General features: G+C 42.0%; 1 long non-coding RNA gene across 1 annotated transcript; it reads right to left on the reverse strand.

Moving 5' to 3' along the window:
• Window positions 1-12,755: 12,755 nt before the first annotated feature.
• On the reverse strand, window positions 12,756-13,381 carry LOC143110189 (uncharacterized). Its single transcript, XR_012984088.1, has 2 exons — window positions 13,336-13,381; window positions 12,756-12,862 (listed from the first exon to the last, which is right to left on the reverse strand). It is a non-coding gene; the product is annotated as an uncharacterized LOC143110189 (long non-coding RNA).
• Window positions 13,382-27,704: the final 14,323 nt, after the last annotated feature.

The raw sequence follows: 27,704 nt of genomic DNA on the forward strand, positions 1-27,704 counted from the left end.
AAGCAGATGAGTTATACAGTGTGATTGCACATGGCAGAAAAGAACCTATATAGTTTTTGGATGCATAAGAGTTGAAGAAATCTGTTGCTAAAGATGCTGTATATTGTGTCAGCACAAAGTATATTGTGTCAGCACTGAAATCAAATGCATCAAATCACTGAGTGACAAACACTGACAAAGACACCAACAATAACACAAACACAAAAAGAAAGAGGAGCAGAGGTGTTGTTGTGGCCCACACACACACACACATACACATACACACACACACACACACACACACACTTCTTGCTCTCCCTGGGTGGGGTGGGACGCTCAGTAGGTTCTGTTCCTCTGTCTGGTCAGATCACAGTGTGAAAACAGAGCAGCTATTTTGGGGCTGTCTTTCGCCTGTGCAGGTGTCCAATTAAATCTCTCACTTGCAAAGAAGTGAGCAGTTGTCAAGAGACACTCTCCACAGGGCACTGGGCTGGGTGGAGGCATCAACAGACTGGGAGATTTGGAGGACAACTGTTAAATGGAGGTGTGTGGGGGGGGTAGAGGTGGATGGAGAGTCTCCATAAAGAAATTTGCTGGGTGAGGTTTAGAGGATTAGTAGCGAAGAGGAGATGGAGGTGAGGGTGGAGCGTGTCTTTAGAGCACTGCGCCGGTTTGGGGCAGCACTGGGTGGACAGCTCGTCTTACTGTAACTGCATGTGAGCGTCCAACTGTCGCGTAGGATCGAATGCTCTCTGTCCTCACCAAACCCATTAAATATGCCATTCTATTGCGTCATGTTTATCGTCCAAAATACAATTTCAACGCGAACGACAGAAAGAAAATATAAACGGGCGATTGACAAAAGTTCTGCTCAGAATGTTACGCTGCACAGTACCGAGTCTCTTCATATACACATAGGACATTCAAACTGATAGCAAAACAAACTGATGTTGTCGCTGACGCTCCACGGCGGCGCTTGCAGTTAGGACACAGTGTGAGAGATTTGGAGGACGAGGGATGGGGAATGCTGGTGAAGGTGGCACTAGGCTGGGAGATCTGGAGGACAGGTGCACACACTACATGCGTTGTGCACATGCTGCTGTGCAACGGCTCCTCAAACAGGCACTCGACGTGGTCGTACGGTGTGAATGCCAAGTTGGTAATGGCTTACCAAGTTTATTTACAGAGTACATGTTCCTATTCAAGGCCACTCAAAGTGCTTTACAAGTGACACTATGCAAACATCATCATCAGCTAAGATAGAAATAGATAGATAATAGAGATGGGTTTTTATGTTTTTATAAATGACATATAAAAAAGCTAAATGCTGACTCTAAGAGCTTTGTATAAAAAATCCTATGCACCGTACTGTCTGTGCGTGCGCAAATGGTAAATAAAATCTCTTTAATCTTGGAAAATGAAGGTTGTGCAGTGAAATGTATTGCTCATGCAATAACAAATACTCTCCTTCAGGTACAATACGTTATAGAGCACACACAGATGTGTACAGACAGAGCAGAGATGTGAGCTGCCAAGCTGTACAAGCTTTCCTCTTTTTGAATAGCGTGGTGAACCTTGGGCACTCAGCAGATCATGTCTGCTCAGCCAGCCATCCTCAGACGCCCGCAAATCATGTTCTAGAAACTTCTAAAAGTCCTCATCCCTTCTCCGGCAGTGAACTTTTTTAGTGTGCGTGGTCTGCTGATGTGGCATGTTGCTTGTTCCTTCAGCTCCTAATGTGTGTGTGTGTGTGTGTGTCTATCTATATGTGTGAGCATGTGTCGGTGTGTGTGATTGCAGGTATGTGTGTGTGTGTGTGTGTGTGTGTGCAAGCAAGGCACTGTGTTATCAGCACATATCCCCACCCAAGCATGAAATACACGGAAGCAAAGAGGGCCCAAGTGTGTTTGTGAAGTCCTGCTAGCTGTGCTGTCGTCAACACTGTTTATCCAGCGCCTTTCTGAGGCCTTTGTTTTGGTCCTGTATATCTCATCACCAGCAGCAGACCTGCTCTGCTCAGCTTCTCTATGAATAATGGAAGTGTATTTGCACTTCCTGTATTATTAAACGGGTTTCTCACGGACGTGTGACCTCGCAGGTCTCCTCAATTGAGAGCCCCCTACGGAGATAACTTCCCCTGGGAAAGACACAGTCACAAGAAGGGCAGAGAACAGAAAACACAGAAGGGTGCATTGGTGGACTTAGTTACAGAGGGGGCATGATTGAGCTATAATCTAGTGCACTGGAGTAGATGGCAATGTTTGGGCTGTAGTCTAGTGTACTGGAGTATAGAGTAGAGAGTTTAAGCTGTAGTCTAGTGCACTGGAGTGTAGAGTAGAGGTTTGAGCTGTAGCCTAGTGCACTGGAGTATAGAGTAGAGGTTTGAGCTGTAGCCTAGTGCACTGGAATATAGAGTAGAGGGGCATGTTTGAGCTGTAGTCTAGTGCACTGGAGTATAGCGGAGAGGGGCATGTTTGAGCTGTAATCTAGCACTGGAGTATAGAGTAGAGGTTTGAGCCGTAGTCTAGTGCACTGGAGTAGAGGGGCATGTTTGAGCTGTAGTCTAGTGCACTGGAGTAAAGAGTATAGGGGCATGTTTGAGCTGTAGTCTAGTGCACTGGAGTATAGAGTAGAGGGGCATGTTTGAGCTGTAGTCTAGTGCACTGGAGTATAGAGTAGAGGGGCATGTTTGAGCTGTAGTCTAGTGCACTGGAGTAAAGAGTAGAGGGGCATGTTTGAGCTGTAGTCTAGTGCACCGGAGTATAGAGGGGCATGTTTGAGCTGTAGCCTGGTGCACTGGAGTATAGAGTAGAGGGGCATGTTTGAGCTGCAGTCTAGTGCACTGGAGTATAGAGTAGAGGGGCATGTTTGTTTCTGGTAGGGGTCAACCACTGGAACCACTTAAATTCAAAGAGCAAGTATTTGCACTGAAACTGTGAGCCTGTGGTATAATCAGGGTGGTTTTCAGACAACAGTGAGCTTCAGTGAGCCAGTTTATCCTTTCCTCCCTGCTCAGAAAGAGCAAGAGTACAAATGCAAACAAAGAAAGCAGATGATTAGTGTTTTTTTTCTCCCAATGTCATTTCAGCTCTATTGATTAATTGTTATGCTCCTTCCCAATTAGTGTCAGCAAGGGCTGAGGAGGGGGTTAATTGAGGCCTGAGACGGGGGCAGGGGCAAATCCATACTGATGCTAGACTGAGGTGAATGTGTCAGAGACCTGATGGGGGAGATCAGGAAAGAGCTGATTCATAGGCTGTCGTCAGGAAGAGCGAGTAGAGTGACTCACTCTCTGGATTGCCATGCAGTGAAGACATGTGAAAGGCAGCGTAACACACACTCACACACTCTTTTCATCTCCTGGCACTGGATTGAATGATGCAACAATGATGAATGAGGCAAAATCGAGATCTTTACGACACACCTCAGGTTTATGCACGCAAGGCACAAGCAGAGAAGTTTCCTAAAAACATGAGACGCTCAGATTCTAAAACAGTTTCACTTTTGAGGTTATGAAATTGTTACTTAGCTTAGTGAAGTCATATAGTAAGCAATGCATTTAGAGAAGTACAGTATAATATATCACAGAAACAATATACGCACACAATCCAGCTTTACGTCATGCTTTTTTTATCGCTCATATTTTGGAATTCGTAGTGACGTGCCTTGCTTTTGTGAGGTGTAAAGAAGCCTGTCCATGTGAAAATTGCCACACTTTCCCCCCATATGTATTGACCTCCTGTGAGTGACAGGTGGCTTGGAGGAAATAGAGTCCCATAATCCCTTACTCAGTTTTGTCAGAAGGCTTTCATGTCCGTAAAGCAATAATAGCGCAGTGGGAAAGAAAACATGAAACAGCCGCCCAGCACTGATGCAGTGTAAAGACCACGCACCTCCATATCTCCGTCTGTTCTGCTAATCAAGCCCAGCATATCACAGGCTTAAAACCAACAGAGGAGACTTAGGCTCTGTCCTTGATTGGCCAGGTGTGACAGTCTGTCATAAATATGGCATGAGTTCTCCTGCCAGTGTTGCTTCTTACTTTATTTCATGCACCTAATCGCTCAATGTCTCATTTCCCCAGCAGTCTCCGACCACCTCTGACTAATAAGCGGCTTAGTCCCACAACTCCACTCCGAGCGTGTTACCAAGGCTACAGTTAGTTTAAAAAAAATATGCTCTCTTTCTCTCCCTCTCTCTCTGTCTTTCCACTGAGCTGAGGAATGGCATGAAAAGAGAGAGAAAGAGAGAGGGGAAGAAGAAGAGAGAGGGGAAGGAGATGAGGGGGAACACGAGGAGAGCCACAGAGATACAGAGAGAGTTGGGATGGCAGGATTTTAAAAAGAGAGAATGGCATGGTAGGATGCAAGAAGAAAAATGGAAAGAGCAGAGAGATATAAAGAAAGAGAGAGGATACAGCGCTGAAAAAGACACAGAAGAGGGGTCACAGCACAAAGTGACAGAGTAGTGGCAGAGGGTAAAATGTGTGTGTGTGTGTGGGGGGGGGGGGGGTTGACAGGGAGAGTTGCGGAGCAGGAGCAAGAGCAGGGAAAGATAACACGAGCGGGAGAGAGGGGCTTGAAGAATGGCGGGGCAGCTTGGGGATAAGCCTGATGGAAATAAGGAGATAGAGGTTTAATTAGGAGTAATTACTTCGTAATGAGGAGAATAGGACTTACGATGGCGCCGCAGCCCAGGAAGGCTTTTAAAGAGCCACAGGGCCCCGAGCCCAACAGCAAAATGGCTGACTGATGGGTGATGTTCTGATCTAAAAATTTAATTATCATGCTAATTTAACCGGATATAAAGCATCCATCCAGGACTTAGAGTGTCACACAGCACATCAAAGATATAGTCCCATCTTAATACTTAATGTGGTATTTAAGTACATATCCATATATCATGATGTCTCTCCATGGTTTAGATATACTGTGCTTATGTTGCAAGAACACTATTCATTGGGCTTTTGTAGAAAATACATAATTTTCATTCAAATTTGATTGTTTAACATCCACATTAACATACATAGGCTACCTTATTCCTGGCTTATGAGTGCATTTCTTCCTTTTTCGAGGACCTTAAAATGTAACGTAAATGTTTTACCTGAAACAGAAAATCCAACTTTTGCGAATGTAATGTAATGTGCTCTGACTTCCTTGTAAAGTTCCTGTGACATTCTGTTTTGCCTATAAAGTTCTTGTGCTGTTCTTGCTCGTGAAGTGGTTGATGTTCTTTGCTGCCTGAGCAAAGAGATTTTGTTGATAATATATACCTTAAAGCATCCTCACCCAAACCCAGCACTTCAGTAGCACTGAAATGAAAGCGAGCAGCTCTTGTTGGTTGGGGGTAATTATTCCTCTGTGTTGCAGGTATTGATTCTCATTAACTCGGCTTGCAGTCCGCCTGAGATCATCAGACATTGCTGGACGCGATTGGATTTAATTTGGTGAGCCGCTGGGCTCATAACTCAGACGCAAGAGCCCATCGGCAGGACACAGGGGATGGAGGACGTGCTTAGAGGAGTGGGTCACCAATGATGGAGTGTGGGGGGACAACCACAGTGTTGTGGGATGTATATGTGTGTGTGTTTGTGTGTGTGTGTGTGGGCTATCGCATCATTTGAAGATGCAGTCTAACAGCCTTGAATGGCCCAGTAAGTTGGAGTAAGATCCTGTCCACTGCAAAGAGGACCTCCATGTGACTCCTCAGAGGAGACCATATAGGTGACGCTAGAGAGGATCTTCAGCTTGCTGGACCAGTGAGGAAGAATGCAAACAGCATATACTGTACTTTAAACTGCTAATTCATTACAGTTACAATCAAAAACGTTGCCTGAAAAAAGCAACCCTTACCCCAATAATGTCTGACTGAATAACAATCCTAAGGCTATTTATCCTGCAGAGAAGTTGTTTAGGACTGCTTGCTAAGGGCAGCTTACATCTCGTGACATGCGCCTTTCGCTATAGACCAGGTTTTTCTTGGTCAGTGATCCCCAGATCCTTAAATCAGATCCAGATCAATTTTGGACCGATGTGCGTTTGGATGCCGGGTCAGGTCCATTAAGCAGATTTGTGCTGGATTATGTGGTGTGGCCCAGTTCCATCCCAGTGTATTTTTGCTATCTGGGCTATGTTCGAAGAGAAATAACACAACTACGGTATCCCTGATTTAAGTTTGAGTGCCATACTTCCCTTTTTTCGGCAGGCGAATACTCCATACATATTTAGAATTTGCAAAAATGCAATTGTTTGCACATTAGCCTATAACAAATTGATATATTACTAATAGCAGCAGCAATCAGCCTACAATAATATAACCGGCTGCCTGTGGTGACTGTGCTGTGCTGCTTTATCTCTGGTTGAGTTGATTTGTGTTACTCTGCGCTGCGCTGTGCTGCTTTATCTTTGGTTGTGTTGATTTGTGTTACTCTGCGCTGTGCTGCTTTATCTTTGGTTGTGTTGATTTGTGTTACTCTGCACTGCGCTGTGCTGCTTTATCTTTGGTTGTGTTGATTTGTGTTACTCTGCACTGCGCTGTGCTGCTTTATCTTTGGTTGTGTTGATTTGTGTTACTCTGCACTGCGCTGTGCTGCTTTATCTTTGGTTGTGTTGATTTGTGTTACTCTGCGCTGCGCTGTGCTGCTTTATCTCTGGTTGAGTTGATTTGTGTTACTCTGCGCTGCGCTGTGCTGCTTTATCTCTGGTTGAGTTGATTTGTGTTACTCTGCGCTGTGCTGTGCTGTGCTGTGCTGTGTTATCCTCGGTTGTGTGTTGCACTGTGCCGTGCCTGTGCTGCATAGTGTACTGTGGGGTGTTGGTCGGCGAGCAGTGCAGTGCTGTAGCAAAGAGGAGGTGAGCTGAGAAGAGGAGAGAATCTGGAGAGATAAAGAAGGAAGAGAAGGAGAGGTTCTCTAGACAGGAGAGGAAGAGAGAATATGGGGTGAGGCAGATGGAGGAGTGTGGAGCCATGGAGGACCGAGCGATGAAGAAGACAGCAGGAAGCAGCAAGGTCTACAGACAACAATGGAAAAGATTCAAACTCTGTGTCGTCACGATAACTGTCCTTTCATGACCGTGCACAGGGAGTAGAGAGAGAGAGAGAGAAAGAGAGAGAGGGTGGGGTAGGGGAGTGAGAGAGGTGTGTGGAGAGAAATAAAGAGAGAAAGAGAGAGCAAAGGGGCAAAGGACTCACTCAATTCAATTCAGTAAGATTCATCAGCATGACTGATCAAAAAGAAATAGTGTTGCCAAAGCAAATACAGTACAGAAATGTAAATTTGTTAAATTAAACTTCTTTACTTTGTGACGAGAGTCTGGGTACTCTCAATTGGGAAATGTCTCCAACCTTAGCATCGTAATGAGCGAATTTGTGTTAACTTTAAAATCATTGGTCCAGTCTAACCATTCAGGGATTAATAACATTTCTTCACCTAACCTTTACAAACTGATAATAAACCGAATCAGCTGTCAGAAAACAATATATATATATATATATATACACATTTGCTGTATAACACATTCTTCCAACTGCAACTCTTTGATGCTACTACCCTTTACCACTGGCACTTTCAATCTTTAAACTGTCATCCCCTCTTGTCACTGATTGGCCCACCATCCTACCCTGGTGGCTGAAGGAAACATAGGTGCGTTGAGAGGAGCCAGACTAGCATCTCAGTGAAATGAAAAGGAGCTGAGATATAGGCGGGTGGGACACGGCTAGGGCAGGAGAGAGAGAAGAGAGTGAAAGAGAAAATGTGGAGGGACAGAAAGAACGAGAATAAGAGAGTGATGGAGAAAGAGTGGTGTGTGTGTGTGTGTGTGTGTGTGGCCATATGCTGACCATCAGACGGAAGAGTTTGTTTTGGTGGTCACAGACGGCCAGAGTCCTCCTGAGGGAGCACTGACACCATCAAGCCAGATGTGGCATTTACCCACACTGGCAAAGCTTATGTTTGGGTGTGTGTGTGTGTGTGTGCGCATGTGCGATTGAGTCTGTGTGTGTGTGTGTGTGTGTGTGTGTGTGTGTGAGAGAGAGAGAGAGAGTGTGTGTGGGTGTATTCATATATGCATATGCACATGTGTGAGTGTGTATGTGTGTTCCTTTGAAGAGCTGCTTAGTACTGTTGCAGTCACAGCTGTAGGCATCTGCTGCTCTTTAGATGAACCCCACCAAACACACACACACATACACACACACACACACACACACACACACACACATCCCCTGTGACCTTACACAGAAAACAGCGAGGGCCACACATAACTTGTAAAGCAGAGCCAAACAGTTCAGTGATAACTTCTTTTCCATTCTATTTATTATGGCGCATAAAGCGTTACAGCACATACATCAAAACCTTCTGAATGCGCTCAGACATTCTCACTTCTTTCAATATTCAACATTCTCAATACTTATACTGATACATTGTCCATGTAACATAACAGCTTTGTAACTGACCAACCTTGCCTTTGATAGTTACTCTGCTGATTGCATTCATCTTCCTTATACACTAAATTCTAAGGGCCCGAATTTAGTCCTGCGTCTGTGTCGTGCGTACGTGGTGTGTGACAAGAGTAGCGTCATCAACGCGGCATGCGGGGGTGTCGTGTGCCTCCCAACATATGTGACAGCGTGTCAATGACGTACGTCTTTGACGTGCTCAAATGTGCCAGGAGTATGCCACTTCCTTAAAGGTCCAGTATGTAGGAAATAATGGAAAATAAACTGTAACCATTCCAAAAATGATCACCATATGTTGTCAGAGTGTAAGGAAACACGATGAATTGAAATAATGGCTTATTTGACAACACTACTCTAACCCGTAAAACTCCTAAAACCCATGAAAAAAAATGAGTTACGGGGCGGAATCTCTTGGAATTTTCGTTTATGTTTTGAACGATTAATTCTAGAATAGTGTATTAATAATGGGCTAGCGCGTCCTCCTATTTGGGTTGCCAAATTAGCAAAGGCCAACTGTCAACAGCTGTCAGTTGTAGTTATGAACCTACGAGAGGCAGGTACATTTCCAAAATTAAAACAAGAAACAAATTAAGTGGACATCGGAGGAGCTTCCTGAGATGGTGACGTCTTCGTCAAATGAAGAATATCAAGTCTGACGCAGAGCTGGCCATATTTCTCCACAACAGGTAGCCTAGGCTAAACTTCATCTGCATCGCTAACTTCAGCTAAATGTTCAGCTATGTTACGTTGGTTAGAGGTATTTTTTGTTTTCACTGTTTCCTTAATGTGTAGCTGGGTCATGGTTGGAGAAACGTTTAAGCAGCTGCAGGTCAATACGTTAGCTAAGTCTTCATTACATCTGGCAACCCAGAAGAGGCTCGCGTCTGGTAGTCTTGAGAACGTTCACCAGTGTTTTGATTTTGGCCTACAGAACGTTCGGTAACAATCCTACAAATCGCACCTTTAAGAAGCCCCAGACACCACATAGCTCTGCAGAAGCTGTCAACATCGCAAAAGCGCACAAGTGCAAAGAAACAATAGAGGGGCGGAAAGAGATAGAGAGGAGAAGATGAGGAAACAGAGTGGGGGAGAGAGGAGGGAGAGATGGAAAGAATGAAAAAAGAGATGAAAGAGAAGAGAAGACAGAGTAGTAGCCTTTGGCAAAATTTGGGATTTGCTCTGCAGGTCCATCTGGCCCAGAGGCCATGGAAGCCCATTCCCAATGTCCCTAAAACACAGGCACGCAAATACAATCGCTAATCCGGCATGGATGTGTATTTCTTTTGGAATTGAGTAAACAACTGCATTTAAAACCTTTGTTTACAAGATTGCTGCACTTCTGAAACAATTTGGTAAGAGTTAAATGCCCCAATTTAAGTTTAATTTCAATGCTAGTTACGCCCCTGCTGGAAGCCGTAAGTCAGTGAACCTTGTCCAGACCCACTCTTACTGTAATTGAGAAGGTCTGCGTGCTAACCAGGCTAACAGAGTAGACGAGAAAGAAAGAAAAGAGAAGGAAAAGAGAGAGATGACGGATTCCATTACCGTGTGGGCTGACCGGTCCTTCGCCCTTGGGAATGAGCCAAAGCTCACTAACGAGTTGGCCAGAGCTATACTGTCCTGACCCACTGGCTTTGAGAACAATATGTCAGCCAGGGCTATTGGATAGTATTATGCTATAGGGCTGATAGTGCACTCACATACACCCTCACGCTGAGTTTCCTTCTCTCTCACACACACACACACACACACACACACACACACACACACACACACACACAATTATCACAAATCAGTACCAACAAATAACACAAATACACAACCTTTGACGGCACATTCAATGTGAGACTTATATGACCTGAGGCATATATGCTTGTGAATGCACACAAACACACACACACACGCACACACGCACACACACACACACACAAACACAGTGTCATAATATAATGAGAATTTGTACACACATACACAGGGGCACATATCCAGACCGGATTTAATGTTAAGCAAGCAAACAAACAAACCTACACACACACATGCATATCCGCACACATACACACACACGCACACATGCATATCCACACACAGGACTAATGGTTGGACTTCAATGCATTTTACCCATGCATGTGAAAAGCATCACATACTACATAACAGCAAATGGATTACATACAGCACACACACAGAGAGAGAGAGAGAGAGAGAGAGAGAGAGAGAGAGAGAGAGAGAGACGCACACACACACAGTAATAAGGTGTTATAGTGGTCCACCCAGCTGCAGTGCCATGCCTTGGGTAACATGTGCAGATTTCACAGTCCAAACATTGTGTGTGTGTGCGTTTGTGCGTGCAGCGCGCGTGTGCGTACATTTGAGTATATGCCACTGTGTATACAGATGATGCCGCATCAGATGGGGGGCACGTACTGTGTGAAACCCTGAGGCAGGCGCATGAAAGCTGGCGGTGTAGAGGGAACGTGGCTCCTGTCCAACCATGAGCCCAAACTCTACATCTCTCAGGTCATTCCACAGATCAGTCAACTAAACAATGCTGGCTGGGATACTTCTTCATTCGGATGAGTTGAAAATCTTATTTTTTGTGTTGCAATAATTTCTGTTGTAATGAAAATATTCAGCATTAATGGTATAAATAGTAGCTGAGGCTTATTCTAACGTGGCTTATTCTCAGCCCGAGCTCAGTAATGTTTGCAGATGAATCAGATAAGTAACAGATTTTTGGATTTCTGAACTTTGTGTGAACTGTCATCTTTTGAGAATTGATGCCTGGCAGCAGTGTGTCTTTTTGTTTTCTGCTTGAAAGGAGAGATCAAATCTCTGCCCCCCCCCCTCCATCCCCAACACACACACACACAAACACTCTTCACAAATCCCACTCTTTTGTTTCACTTTGTCATTTAGATGGTGTGTGTATGTGTGCGAGCGTGCCTGTACGCACGCGCACACGTTTGTGTGTGTGTGTGTGTGCGTGCGCACTTGTGTGAGTGTAGGTATGCATCTCATCTCAGTCCAATTCATTCCTCACAGCATTCATTGTGTGCTGCGCTGACGATGGCAGCAATTAGGCACACTTTGTTTGCAAGAGACATTTGTTCCTGACATTTCCAATTAGAACAAATTGCTCTCCAAAAATAAATAATTACAGGCCCAAGACTGGCTAAAGCAGCGCGGTGCTATCGCTCCCTCTGTAATCGGTGTAATTTGGCGTTTGGGTGGCATCCCATACCGCTGGGCTGACACAGGTAGCACTTAGATTAATTGCTGTAATTGAAAGCAGGTTATTGGGGGAGAGGGTGTCACTTGAAATGACATCTGATTTACAGGCAGGGGTAACAGAGCGCAGGGAGGGGTGGAGGATTTCCTGTTTTGCTGCATGCGTTGCAAGGGAGCAACTTTTTGTTGTAGCAACGGCGGCACAGAGAGAAATATGGACGCTCTGAGATCCAGCCTCTGTAGCAGTGAGACCCAGCACTGATCTGATGAGCTTGAACCTGCTTGCACTGAACCAGATCAGGACTGAATGTACATTAGGACCGGCTCTGTTCCTCTGTGGGCAGTAAAGCAGACTGCCTTGTCTTTGAAAAGGGAATCTTCGGGTGTGATCCAGTATTAGGGGCTCAGTGTGTATTTGAATGATATGTTTGTCTTTACAGGGTCATAAAAAAACTCACGTAAGTGTGTGTGTGTGTGTGTGTGTGTTTGGGGTCAGAGTCAGAGAGATTGGTGAACGTTGGTGAACATGTAGGAAGATAACTGAAAGACTGACACAAACTGCTACAGTAACACAGGATGGAGTCAGATAAAGAAAGGAAGAATGGGTTTGAGGAAGGAGAGGAACGACACAATAAAAAAGAAATACAGAGGCAACGAATGCCACAATACAAGTGATAAGTCTAGAGAGAGAGAGAGAAAGACACTAAAATAAAGCAAAGGAATCACTCACTCTAAACCCGAACTAGTTGTCATTACTAGAAAATTGCGTGGAAACCGATTGCCTTAAACCATTCTAGTTTTTACAAAACATAAAACTAAACATGTTTAGTTGTGTCAACTAACAACCTTATGTTGATGCTGTAGACAAATTAAGCTTACATTAGTAGTCTTTACTAAAAATCTTTAGTTCACTTAACTTATTGTTTCAGAAGTTGCAGTTGTATAAAATAACTAGGTTAAAATGCATGCTAACAAATTCATTAAAATATGAACTAAGTTCTGTAGATAGGCCTATTGTTTTTTTTATTTTAAGATTAGGGTACTGTATTAATTTAATTGTTTTATTAAAAATTGAAAAGAAATTCATCACAATGTATAGGAATGCCTTTTATTATTGATAAAACATGAACAAACAACATTTAAACTCATAAATATTCCACATCCACTGTAGATGAAGAACCTATAAAAAAAGACGAAGAACCTATAAAAAAGAACATAAGAAAAAATTTTTTTAGTCCATGTTCATTTACACAGTTGAAATAAAAGTTTGTTATATCACCTATGAATGCAACAAATAAGTGAATGGACATCGGCTAACATTAGCCAAAAGCTAACCAACATGTGCTGCTATGGTTAGCTAAAACTGTCCACAGACAGAAACACCTATTTCAATGATAAAGTCTGAATTAAACTTAGTAGCACCAAGACAAGTATATTTACACGAAAACATATGTGATATTGTTATAATCTGGCATACACACCCATTGGAAGGTAGCTACCATGAGCTAACTGTCCGAAAGACTACTAGCATGCTAACAACGGAGCTAATGTTACCTTACTTACGTTCATCACGTAAACAAACATTTAGCTAACTATTGGTCAAACTGAACATAATTTTCGGTTATTTCATCAGAATTTTAATCTTTCAACAAGTTCATCAGAAAGTTCACCCACCATTTGATGTAGTAGCCTATTTGTCACAGCAGCAGGAGGCATGGAGTCATTCATCTGGACTGAGAAGCAGGAGGAACTATTGATGGGCAGAATTTTTTTAGACCCCTCCTCTGCCTTGCAAAAACATAACATTTATCATTGTCTCTGCTTAACATGATCAGTGCACTGTATATTTCACTTAAATAGTACAATCAACTCATTTCTTTTAGTTATGACAGAGTTTTCACAAAACACACAAACATTAGTAGTGACCACCTAACATATTTATTACAACTAAATCTGGGTTTAGAGTGCTACAATAGCAAACAAAGTCTGGGCATGGAATGAGACAAAGATAAATAATTCAAACAGAACTAGAACTAGTCCAACAGTGAAAGAGAGAAAGATGAAGGTAGAAAATGATGGACAGAACAATACCGATAGAGGTAGAGCATGATGGGGAGATGGGGTGTGAGAGGATGAGAGAAACAAAGGAAGACAAAGAAAGATAATGAGAGACACAGGGAGAGAAAAGTAAAGAATATTTGTGTGATAGAGAATGTTATTATTATTACTGTTTAGAATAGATAATGTAACTTTATATTCGCGCTAATACTTATTCCCATTGCTGAATATAAAGTAACACAACATAGGAATTTTCAACATACTTCATGCTAAAGATGTACCCAGATTGTCTAAAAGGGTCATACTCCTACCCATGACAACACTGTTGCATAGTGCAATACCAGGCGTACTGGGTGTGCATCAGAAACATGCAACTACATTGTGTTGCTTTAATTGTCATATAAAGGCCACTAGCTTTGGCAACACTAACAGTCCTGCTAATAAAGTAGCCTTAAATTGAGTTTTGAAAGACAATCATGGTAGAAAGAGAGGAGGAGAGAGAAAGAAGCAGTGGTATAGAATAAAAGAGAGAGAGAACGAAAGAGAAAGGCAGTGGTAGAGAATGGGAGAGAGAGAGAAAGAGAAAAAGAAAGCAGTGGTATAGAATGAAAGAGAGAGAGAGCGAAAGAGAAAGGCAGTGGTAGAGAATGGGAGAGAGAGTGAAAGAGAAAAAGAAAGCAGTGGTATAGAATGAAAGAGAGAGAGAGCGAAAGAGAAAGGCAGTGGTAGAGAATGGGAGAGAGAGTGAAAGAGAAAAAAAAAGCAGTGGTATAGAATGAAAGAGAGAGAGAACGAAAGAGAAAGGCAGTGGTAGAGAATGGGAGAGAGAGAGAAAGAGAAAAAGAAAGCAGTGGTATAGAATGAAAGAGAGAGAGAACGAAAGAGAAAGGCAGTGGTAGAGAATGGGAGAGAGAGAGAAAGAGAAAAAGAAAGCAGTGGTATAGAATGAAAGAGAGAGAGAGCGAAAGAGAAAGGCAGTGGTAGAGAATGGGAGAGAGAGTGAAAGAGAAAAAGAAAGCAGTGGTATAGAATGAAAGAGAGAGAACGAAAGAGAAAGGCAGTGGTAGAGAATGGGAGAGAGAGAAAGAGAAAAAGAAAGCAGTGGTATAGAATGAAAGAGAGAGAGAACGAAAGAGAAAGGCAGTGGTAGAGAATGGGAGAGAGAGAGAAAGAGAAAAAGAAAGCAGTGGTATAGAATGAAAGAGAGAGAGAGCGAAAGAGAAAGGCAGTGGTAGAGAATGGGAGAGAGAGTGAAAGAGAAAAAGAAAGCAGTGGTATAGAATGAAAGAGAGAGAGAGCGAAAGAGAAAGGCAGTGGTAGAGAATGGGAGAGAGAGAGAAAGAGAAAAAGAAAGCAGTGGTATAGAATGAAAGAGAGAGAGCGAAAGAGAAAGGCAGTGGTAGAGAATGGGAGAGAGAGAGAAAGAGAAAAAGAAAGCAGTGGTATAGAATGAAAGAGAGAGAGAGCGAAAGAGAAAGGCAGTGGTAGAGAATGGGAGAGAGAGAGAAAGAGAAAAAGAAAGCAGTGGTAGAGAATGAGAGAAAAAGAGGAATGCAACGATAGAGTACGAGAGAGAGAGGAAGTAGAAAAGGCAATGATAGAGAGTGCGAGAGAAGCAGATAGACAGGGAGGGTTGGAGATTACTAATGTATTTCTTGTGCTGGTCCAGTCTCCTAATGAGAGTGTGTGTAGGAAGTGGATAAGAGTGTGTGTAGGGTGTGTGTGTAACCTGGTCTCCTAATGAGAGTGTGTGTAGGGAGTGTGTGAGAGTGTGTGTAACCCAGTCTCCTAATGAGAGTGTGTGTGGGAGGTGGGAGGGGCTGAGTGCAGGGTCACCCTCTCAGGTCATCACAGCAGCATTACCATTCAGCCAGCGCCGCAGACCAGACCTACACCTGCCAGCCACATTAACTACACTACACATTAACTAGACACACACACACACACACACAAACTTCGATCAGCTATCTGCAACTCCACCCACATGAGCTACACTGCACACACACACACACACACACATACACACCGTATCTGGATGAGCCATCCACATGAACTGCTGGGATGTGCGACAATATGTCGTCTGTATTTAACTGCTTTGTTTCTGTCTTGGTCCTCTGTAGGCTACTGTTGAGCCATCTTGATTTATACTTGAAAGACGCAGGAAGCAGTAGTGAATGTTAACCATTGTAATCCTTAAAGGGACACCAGGCAACGTTTTCGTGTTAATTAATCATCTTCGTAAGTCGGTATATGGTTAAATGACTCATTACGGGGCGAATGAAGGCTCTCTCGCTCGCCCCTACTGTCTGTAGGAAGAATATCCCACTTGCAAGTTCGGTGTATCCTACCCGCCGACCGAAACAGGATCAGTTTACAGCACAGAGGCAGGCTAACGAAACGCTAGAGATTGTTGCAAACGTGTGTATAATGGCAGAGCCGGCGAAGAAGCAGCGAAATCCCTTGACGGAAGACGGAAAGAAAAGGAAAAGAGCTTCAGACCGAGCAAGGGGGAGTTTCGTAGAGAAAAAGCATCAGGCTTGCCTGGTGTCCCTTTAACTGGATTTACAGAAATGAAAATAAAACAAATCAGTCTTTGACATAGCTCCTGTCATAGGTCCAGGTCTTGTGCCCTGTTCGATTTGTCCTTTAGCGAACTCGTAACTCGTGAGTGACGTCATGTCATACAAGCTGTTTGCGTTCTGTTTGTCAACCAACTGTACCGTGTGTGGCTATTGTTAGCAGTTGTTACTAGCCAGATTGTAACAAAGCATTACACATTGTTTTACCCAGTGTTTCCCATACGTTGACTAATCTGTGGCGGGGCGCCATGAAATCAAAATCAACTGCCACACATTAGCCTAATGCTCTATGTTGTACTATTTAAATTAAAGATAAGATAAAATCCTTTCATTGAGCTGCGCTTTTTACGCACGCAGCCTTTCCTTGCCCCGCCTCGCTCTCTCTCGTAAGGAGCCCGCTGCCCCTCCTCTGCATGTGCATTTAACAAAACATTAACGATTGTTGAAGAATTGTTGTTGCCACATAGAAGCATTGCATAGAAGACGGTGGGCTAAATTGCTATTAAAGATGAACTGAACTGAAAGAATCAACATTGATAATGTGTTGATTATGACAATTAAAAATAAATGACACTAAAAATGTAATTAAAAAAATCAAAACGTAGCCTTTTTTTAAGCAACACCAAAATTGCGTTTGTTAGTATTAGAATGCTGCCAGTTTCAATGACGTCACTGGCATGGTAGGACCAGAGCCATAGAAAAAGAGAGTTGCGACACTCTTTGAAGTCGCCGCCACACGGTCATGTGGTTCACGTACGCTTCAACAGTTCCAAACAGCTCTTGCGTGTAGTGTTATTTCAATGGGATAGACAGCAGCAAGTGCGTTATTGAACGGGAAACATTACAACAAAACAAAAATGAGTGTTATTACGTGTTAATATGCTTACATTATAGTGTCAATTACATATTGCGAGTATAATTGGTCTGCAACATCGATCTAAAATATGTTCTTTGGTAGTTCTAACATTGAACGTTTGTTTCCTTGCTGGACATATGCTGTTAATGGATTCCTACATTTGCCTGTATCACGCTACATATACTTTACTTACATTGTCAAAACGTAGGCTATGCATTTTGTATCCTTTTTGTGTGTGGACATTAGATCCAGTGTCCTTTTCAGTTCGTTTGGTGAGATGAAGATGAAGGTGCACCCCCCCCCCCCCCCCATCTACCACACAGTTTTGATCATTGTAAGACTAGCAATAAACGTCTATCAAATATATAAATAGCATTCAGTAGCCTAACAGCTTAAATTTTAAACGTTTGATCAATGCATTAAATCAAAGGTGGCCACCACAAAGCCTTGGTAGTAACATTTTAAGACTAGCCATAAACATGTCAAAAACAGGCTAAATAAGAATCAATAAAAACTTAAATGTGAAAGTTTGATCAATACTGCAAGACACCCACTGTTTCAATAACACACTTGTAACTCAATAAGCAATCAACTGTTTCGATAAAATACTTATAACTTATATTTCAGCCGGCTGACTACAGCATGAAAAGGATGACTGATATGTTAAGTTTTCAATGTGTGTTTAAAACAAGAACAGGAACAAATGCAAAAAAGACTGGGAGAAAGGTATGGTGACACTGCAACATAAAAAGGTGGTCTGGCACTCATTTAGGTTTCCAAAAAATAAAAAGATTTCAGTTTCCAAAGTTTGAACAACAATTGTGTGTGAACTACACAAAAGACACTATGAAGGGATGGACAGCTCTCCATATACTCTGTACACCTATAAGAGGGACATGGTGACATTCTTGAATTTCCCCTTGGGAATCAATAAATTATCTATCTATCTATCTGGTAAGGAGGATGCAATACATTTGGCTGGAGTCAGGAGTGTTATGGGAGGTGTGGAAGATGCTGGATCAACACAACTCCCTTTGTGTAAGGGCCCCATTGTGTGGACCTCAAACATAAAAAAAAAATGATCTTATCTGTCCATTCCAGTCATATATAGCACACCCTTCTTGTCCTCTGCATCCTTGGTCCTGGATAAGCAGAACAGGCACAGTGGAGAATGGAGGGAGAGAACAGAGCAGGTAACACTCAGTGTATACTTGGGACAACACATTAAGTAAGTAGCAGAAACCTAAGCAAGAGGCCATCTCCAGCAAGAGGCCAGCAAGAGTTTTACATAGGCTACCCATACACAGCCAACCATTTGCAAGGCTGGGGGTGCCACACAAAAACTATAACAATAACAACATGAAGAATAATTTTGTTGGGGATTACTTTCAGAGTGATCTATGCCTTATTAACCTGACTACACTTCCCAGTTATCCAAAAAAAAAGATATTTGTCCTACTTACAAAGATCACTGACCTAATGAAAGGCAATGCCCTCTTGTCAGTCTCTTTCATGCAAACTTTGCTATATTTGACAAATTTGTTACAGTGATAGTGGCACAGGACTGGGCTGGCAAGGGAAGAGCCACGCACCAGTAACAACAACAATAACTTATAATAGTCTAGGTTTTGCTCCTACTGCTTCCCCTGAAATTCATAACTGAAATCCCCTCGTTCACGAGTCGTGGACACTAGCCTACTTCATGTCATGTTCAGCCCACGGTTCAGTTCATAACGCCATAAAACTCGCCATCTAGCAAGCTAATCTATATCAGGTTTAAAGACAAAAATCACATTAATTTGCTCCATTTTTCACCTGAAAAGCGTTAATAACAAACCCATTGATAACCAGCACATCTGAATACCATGAGTTACCATGCTGAATGAAATGTATTTTATCAAGATAAAGTTTGTGTTCCCCCTCATAGCATATATCGTTAATGCTATGTATGTGAATGAGCTGACGCAATCAAGTTTGAAATATAGTTTTAGCATTATAAAAATCTGTTGACAACCAACCTATCATCTAAAGTTGCCCTACTACAATAGGCTAATCAAATGTGTTTTGTCTGAAATTCATTATTGACATAGGAACATTATCTTTAAGTTAGCCTCTCTCCACATCAAGGTTTGCAGGCTAACTTTTAGCTTTGAAATTTAGGTACACATTTAAGCTATAAATATCAGTTAAACAAGCAGCACATAAACCTTAAAGAACAATACCAGTATTTACTAGCGCAGTTGGTATAGGAAATGCATATGCCAATTAAAAAAACGTCGTACCTTCGTCTACTTACCACTGACAATATCAGGCAGAAAGCAATGGAAGTGAATGGGGCTAAAGCCGTGAATGTCAAAGTTAGGAACTTTTGAGCTTAGCATAACGTGGAAGTAGCCGGGAAAAAGCGCCGCCATTGTTTCCTATGGAAGTCTATTGGAGTGTCGCCACTCTGTTTTTCTACAGCTCTGGGTAGGACCATGAGAAGTTCTATAGTCAACAGCTGCAGCATATTATGTATACACGAAAATTTGTCATTTTAATGGCATGGGTTACACCAGAGAATGTAGACGGGCTCTGGTTACACATTTGAGCCTGTGAGGGACAGGCCTGTAACTGTTAGTGTCTTGACTACCACTAGATGGGGGACGATCGGTTTCAGGCTCCAGCTAAACCTTCAGTAGGATCATTTGGGTGAAAATGACTGTGTGGGCGCTGCCAAAGCATGGACACTGGAATCTATCTGTTGCAAAGCAGTGGCGAAACATAGGGAAAATGTTCGAGGAAGCCAAAGTGACGGGAAAAATATGTTTATTTATGTATGTGTTTATTTCGGGGGTATATTTTGTGCAATGTATAGCGGCACAACATAGGCTAGACCTACAGTGGGCAGTGCTTCGACTTGGCCAGCTTCCCTCGCGGTCCGCGCGCGGGATCACGCGACTTTAATTTGTATTTTTCCAGTGACGCCCGGCAGAACAACCGGCAGAGGTCTCAAGTGAGCAGGGTGTCTCGTAAAAAGAAATGGAGCTGAATAACCCTACACAGACTTTACTACAGACTTTAGCAGACTGGTTTAGAAATAATTTAATAGCCAGAAATATGCCTGCCCTGCCCTAATAAAGAAATATTTGGTTAATGGCGAGTGAATCCCGTTTGCAGCCGTAGAAGAAACGCAGGACAAATTAAACATTCTGGTTTTCTCCGAGTGCAACGATGATAGACAGTAGGGTTGCAAAGGGGCGGAAAATTTCCGGTAAATTTCCGGAAATTTACCGGAAACTTTCCATGGGAAGTTAAACTGGGGAATTTTGGAAATATTCCAAATTGGAAACTTTCATGGAATTAAAGGAAATTATGGGAATTAATGGGAATTTTTGGTAATTCCTACTGTTTCATATACAGACATTAACATTTTGTTTCGTAATAAGCAATATGATTTGTTCGTTCGTATTTTCGCTTAGCTTAGCATACAAAGCTAGCTACCATGCTAGCGGATATCCCATTCTCTGCCTATGGTTTACTAGCGTGCTAAGATAGCAACACAGAAACCACTGAACTGCCCAAGATACACCATGCCACTCAACAACAAAAATCCAATTGGTTGGAACATTGACTGACTATCAGTCTGTTCAGTTAGAATCGCAGAAAATGGTAAAACAAATTAAAATATAATGACACAACATACCACCCCAACCAAACCTTATAGATTATGTAAGTTATATATAAATTGTCAAGCTTAATCAGACAGATTAATCATCCCATTACAGTTTATGCAAAATGACGTACACCCATTTGAATGAGGACAAAAGTGACGACAAGCCCATAACTGGGCAACTCTGTTTGCAAACTTCCCCCAGTTTCACACCAGTTATTCCCACATGAGAATGAGATGCCTTTTTTTTTACTGGGAATTTTACTGGGAATGTGTTTTCCCAATGCACATGAACGCACCATAGGTTTCCTTTATGTCTAGTAGCCTATGCTTATTGCTGTGTGTGTGGGATTGACGTATGTGCAGGGTAGAGATTTGACTGAAATTGCATTAAATCAGGTTGTTTTAACTAATATTATGGTGCAAGATGGGGTTTTGTCCACTACATTTAAGTTCCCTGTTCCCTTGCCATATTAAAAATTCCCAGTTTATTCCCATTAATTCCCGTTTATTCCCGTTAATTTCCGTATATTCCCGTTAATTCCCATGGAAAGTTTCCAACTTTGAAAATTCCCGGAATTTTGCAACCCTAATAGACAGACATCATTTGGACAAAATATAGAGCATATTAACCTCCGTTGCTCAGCCAAATGACCACCTAGGCCAGGGATGTCAAAGTCAAATACATTAGAGGGCCAAAAAAACAAATTTGCTACAAGCCGAGGGCCGGACTGGTTCAATGTTTATTAAAACATTAAAATGACTGCACGTAACCTATTGAACCAAGACGTGTATTGTATTTTATTTAATGATTAAATGAATAATGACTGTGACTGAAGTGCGGGCAAAGTTTGCACAGAAATGTACGATTTTTCCCATCCTCACCGACCTTGTCATAAAACTTGTTTAAATGATCATACAATGCCTCCTTGCTGCTTTGTCGTCTGCATCAGCCTTTCTCAAACTTCTTTGATCTTAGGCACAGTCAAGGCATACTTTGGGGTCATAGGGCCCACCTACATCCCAACCCCCATCAAATTATCATAATGATATCACAATTATTATTATTTTTAGGCTATACTATATTGCTATAGATGCACTTCAAAACAGTCAATGTTTAAAGTGCTAAGATTGTTCACAAAAGTTTGTGAAAACATGCTCATCAGAGTACTGCTTTACTAATGTAAAATATAATTAGGCCTACAATAGTTTCATTGTTTTTGCATTGTTGATGATGCTTGCATGAGAAATACTTCTCAAAACAACAGCAATTATATGGGCGCCGTTGTTTTGGGATGTTTCCCTCATGCAAGCATCATACACTGATAGAATATATATATGCTATTTAATTACATTTAATTTAAATGCCTGAATGTAAGGTTTGAGGAAACACAATACCAGCTTTTGTGAATGGTAAATGGCGGATCAGATCATGCGTAAATCACTGATCTGGAGATCTTTAACTATCTTTAACTAAGACTAATTAATAGCTTTTGGCTGACTTTAATACTTAATGCCAAACAGTGTTTTATATAGTCTGTGCTCTGTTTTTTATGGAAGTTGCATATAAATCCACGTCGTTCTATTAAATGTCGTTTCATAATTAAATAGCCTTCCAAAAGGTTGAAGCTTAGCTTTGCTACCAACGTGCACACGCATGCATTGAATAAACGCTCATACCACGACTTAATTCTATGCCTCTATGTTTGATGACACCAAACAAGTATTTCCTAATTGCAGAAATGTTTGTTTTCTTTTTCTGTCCGCACGCGGCTCCTTGATCAATTGCGCAGCAAATTATCAGACGATGGCCCGGGAATAATTTCACTCTGCAGACCATTGTCCACATTGCGGACCGCGGCCCATAGTTTGACAAATGGTGACCTGCATGCTGCCATACAGTGTATTTGCCTTTTTACAGTGTATTTTAGCCGGGTTTTCGCGTGGAAGGCTCTGTAGAAATCTGGCACCCTATTCAACGAAGTTAAACTGAAAGAGCGTGCCGTTCACAGACACCAGAATGAACGAGTTCACAGTAACGTTCATCAGGCAATACAGTAGCCTACGTTCAGTTCCCGTTCACTCAAAATATGAACGAGTTCATGAACTTTCGTTCAATGAACGCGTTCAGACACAACATTGGGGAGGGGGGTAGCTGAAAGTTGACATCTGCCCTGACTGAATACTGATGAATAATGAAGCCGAGGCCCACTTGCGCCGCTGCAGTGAGTTCGTGGGCTACCGTTGCATGGTGGGAAATGGAGTATTGGTGCATGCAAAACAGCAGCCGGCGGCCGTGGCCTGCGGGCCGGTTCTAATACTAATCAAATATCATCCCGGGGGCCATAGATAATTCATTCCTTGACTTTGACATGTCTGGTCTATGAATTGTTAATCCGGCCCTGCCCCCAACGAACGCAACTTTCCACCTCTGAGACAGCTTAAAAGAAGTCTAGAGGACTCCTAACTCACTAAGACCTACGTAGGCTGCGCAAACCACAGGCCTTTTTTTGGGGCAAGCCTGCATTCGAGGCAGGCCTTCTGTTGAAGAATTTTATATAAATCCTGCGCTAACAGTAATCCTCCTACCCCCCGCTACCACAGCTGTGGATAGTCTGGCATGCTCATGCTTTATGTCTCCTTCTTGCTGTAAGAAGCCTCATAAATTATATATATATAGCCTCGAAAACATATAGACGTCGAGCTATATCCTCACTTGAAGGAGCTTGTGTGGACAAGTAGGGTGAAGAGTTAAATGGCAATGATGTTATTACATACTCGTTAATCTGACTCCATTTGATTAATAATTTGTATCACCAATCAATTACCAAGTAACTAGTTTATCAGCTATGGAGGAGAATGGCATGGCACACTACGAGAATTGAAGTTATCCGATTGGTAGGCAAATGAACAATTTAATAGGCATTAAGTCTTAAAGGTAAATGTAACCCATATCACTTCAGTTGAATGTACAAGTAAACTCACATAGTCTACTGTAACAAAGTAGCAAATGGTAACAAAGAAAACTTAATCAATTCACAGAGGTAAACTTGACAACTTAGAGATAACTGATACACCAGATAAAACAATACAAACCCAGAGATAGGAAAGGGGGAGAGAGAAAGAGAGAGAGAGACAGAGAGGGAGAGAGAAAGGGGGAAAAGAGAGAGACCCAGAGAAGAGGTCCAAGATGGGAAAGAAGAAGATGGGAAAAGAAACCCCAAGATGGGAAAGAAGACAGAAGAGCCCTGGAGGACCAGAGCCTCCACCTTTATCATTCACTTGGGCCACCCCCGACTCATCAGAGCCTCCACCTTTATCATTCACTTGGGCCACCCCCGACTCATCAGAGCCTCCACCTTTATCATTCACTTGGGCCACCCCCGACTCATCAGAGCCTCCACCTTTATCATTCACTTGGGCCACCCCCGACTCATCAGAGCCTCCACCTTTATCATTCACTTGGGCCACCCCCGACTCATCAGAGCCTCCACCTTTATCATTCACTTGGGCCACCCCCGACTCATCAGAGCCTCCACCTTTATCATTCTCTTGGGCCACCCCCGACTCATCAGAGCCTTTGTTGTCTGAGGTGGATGGGTGTGGCCCAGGTGGATATCATAACTTTATGCTACAGTTTAATTCTTAATCTAGAACTATGCACAGATACATTCAATTGTACCAAAACCATAATCAGACTGTTGCCCACATTACAAGTATTAATTCAAGACCAAACATGAATGTATTATTCACAACACATATTTACAGAGCAATACTGTATGATAATGAGGTTGGCCTATCTCACCAAAGGACATCAAGTAGGCCCAGGACTGAGTTATCTCTCAGTAGAGGGGCCAGAACAAGGACCAAATGGTCACTTTATGCATGAGCGGGTGTTGGGGATCTTTGGCCATGGCCAGCTAAGACAATACAGATCAAACACAGGCATCCACACATGTAAATTGACTGCAAAAGGCATTCTTTACAAATGCATAAGGTTTGGGCAAAAGACGGGCCTTACATTGCAAACTAGGCCTATAGCTCAACAATTTACGTCTTCAAAAAATAACAACTTGCCAGATATGCCTTCATTTCTTTGGGCTTCATTCAGCATTTTGTTCTTCCACTGCAAATTACTCTTCTATATTTGCTGCCTGCTGCATCCTTTCTGTTTGTATTGTTTAGAAAAGGTTTGACGTCTTGAGTTAATGCATTAAACATTGTTTGCTGGTAACCAGCCACAAATAGCCTACAGATTCTTGCGTGCGTACATTCTCTATTCTCTCCAAAATGTGCTCGTTCTATAGGCTGGCCAAGTGTGTAATTCTGCGGCATAAAGCAGATGTGTTTGTTTATTGTACAGAAAAATAAAAATAACCTGTCAAGCAGTCAATTGACTACATTGCAGTCAATAAGTAGGGCAAATTACGAAACCAAAACGTGGGTCATAGTTGTCTAAGCCTCTGCTGTCAGGCCAAACCCATGAACAAAGACGCATTGATATCTGCAATAGAATTTTTTTTTGGCGAAACAAGCTCACAGCCGAACGAGTCACAGCACTGAAGGGAGAGGCAACTGGCATGTGATCTCCCCACGGGCCAATGGATGTACAAGTTTTCTCCTGTGCCTACAATATTTAATCCAGTGTTTTGTCAAGTTGCAAAATGCTATTCGTTTTAGCGAATTTTTATGATAGTATGAAGTATTTTTTGTATAGGGTACTATCTTAATTGCTTTATACTCAATACTTGACCAATGACTATTGCATCTGTCTATTGAAAGTGAGAATGTGGCATGTGATCTACTGTGTAGGCTTCATAATATAAAATAAACAGATTGCTAATGGCCTACATGGGGTGCGTTTCCCGTACAACTACGGAGGTTAGCTTTTTACTAACAGGATGCATCGTTCAACTAACCAACATGTAAGTTACGACTGTTTCCCAAAACTGTCGTACTTACATAGTACTGTAAGTTTGGACCATGATAGTTTCCAAACTTCAGTAGTCTGGACTAAGGTGGTTAATGACGTTTAGTAGCACGTGAACGGGCACCTGCACATACTTCTGTGGCGCATAGTGTTACAGCCACCGTTGCACAGCAGTTACCAGTCCCCTGTCCAAGAGTTCAAATCTGGGTTAAGATTTTGACAACAATATTGACATCGTTGTTTACCTAAGTTTATCTTTTGTGCAGATCATATTATCAAAATCAGAATCCGCCTTCTTGGCTTGGTTTGCGTAAAGGCTATCTCAGCTGACTCGTCAAAAAGTGTGCACCACCTTATTATTATCTGCAGGTGTGTGACTTTTACTTGCACATGGCTGCAAATTGACTTTTAATTTATGTAATTTCTGCCTTGGGCATTTTAAAATATGGATGTATGGTGGTTAGAAGTGTAAATATCAATTAGAAACCTATATATTTATAATTCTTAATTTGCAAACAAATAACTGGTGTCAGTGACATCTTTGACATGAAGAACCCTGGAACTACACCGCAAAAAATGAAATCTAACCAAGTGTTATTAATCTTATATTAAGATTAAAAAATCAATTTGGTATTGTTTTTAGTATGAAAAGACTTACCTAGCGCCCTCTCAAAAGATCATTTTGACTTAATTTAAGAAGACTTTGACTTATTTTAAGGAGTCTTATCAAGACAAATTTACTTAACGCACTGGCAGACAAATTTGCTTGTTTTTAGGACAAATTTGCTTAACACACTGGCAGAAAAAATTGCTTGTTTTCAGGATGAGATGTCTTAAAATAAGTCAAACTTTTCCTAAATTAAGTCAAATGATTTCACGAGAAAGCGCTAGGTAAGTCTCTTTATACTGAAAACAAAACAAACTAGTTATTTTTATCTTGATATAAGACTAATAATCTTGGTTAGATTTTATTAGATAAGCAGTTTTTTGCAGTGTAGGAGGCTTCAGTTGCTCCATTTTTTTACTTCTGACACCATGTGAAGTTTGTTACTTGTCTAACTGGGTTGTTCATAATAAATCACGGAGACTGTGTTAGGCATGACCATCAATTTATCCAACTGATACTGAACTCCGTATCTCTTGTTATACAGGTAATATTCCCAGGCCCACACTATGGAGGACGCCACCTACAGGTAAGGAGTGTTACACACAATTACCATGCATCACAATGCCCAATTAATTTCCCCTGTTAAAGTGTTCGCCTTTGTTTCACTAGTTTGGTTTTATTTTGTATGAGATTTTGTGATGTAGGCTAGCCTATGATAAACGGCTTATGGCCAATATGTAACTCAGTTAGGCCTAATGTTAGTTTCCTCAGCCATGTCAGCTAGCCTCAGACTCATTATCTGCTATGGCTGCTAGTGCTAGTGCGGAGTAGCTTACCATGCCAGTGACGTAGCCGACTGTGTAACAACAACAACACTTTCAACGTACAATTTTATCTCTTTTAATAAATTCAGCCTTCGCATTGTACCAATGAGAAGAAATAAAATACATCTGTTATATCACCTTTACTTCAAATTCCAGTTCAGTTCATCTTTAAATCCGCTTAGCATCGTGACAATGCTGCACAAATTTGTTCAAAACTGCTGCATTAAAGTGAACTCTGCTAGCCTATATTGAGGAGACTATACTAAGTTAAGTTATATGCAGTCAAGCAGCATCTCAAAGCTAACGTTAGAATGCTGTTTGGATGTCGAGTTTAGCATGCTTACAGCTGCTTGTCAATTTCGTTACTCATGCAGGGCTCATTTTATTGACTCTGACACTGAATGTTTGCAAAATCCCAATGTAAATAGAAAAGTGTTTTCCAAGACTCAAAAGTGCTTGTCCCAAAGAGAAGTAGCCTACAAACCTTTATTTTAACAAACTAGAAAACGTTATGAATTGCATCCACACATCAGCAGC

This window comes from Alosa pseudoharengus, unplaced genomic scaffold (genome assembly GCF_046254945.1).
Source record: "Alosa pseudoharengus isolate Yale_2024_CS ecotype anadromous, Long Island Sound unplaced genomic scaffold, YU_APseudo_1.1 YU_APseudo_1.1_scf_7, whole genome shotgun sequence".
NCBI classification, from domain to species: Eukaryota; Metazoa; Chordata; class Actinopteri; order Clupeiformes; family Clupeidae; genus Alosa; species Alosa pseudoharengus.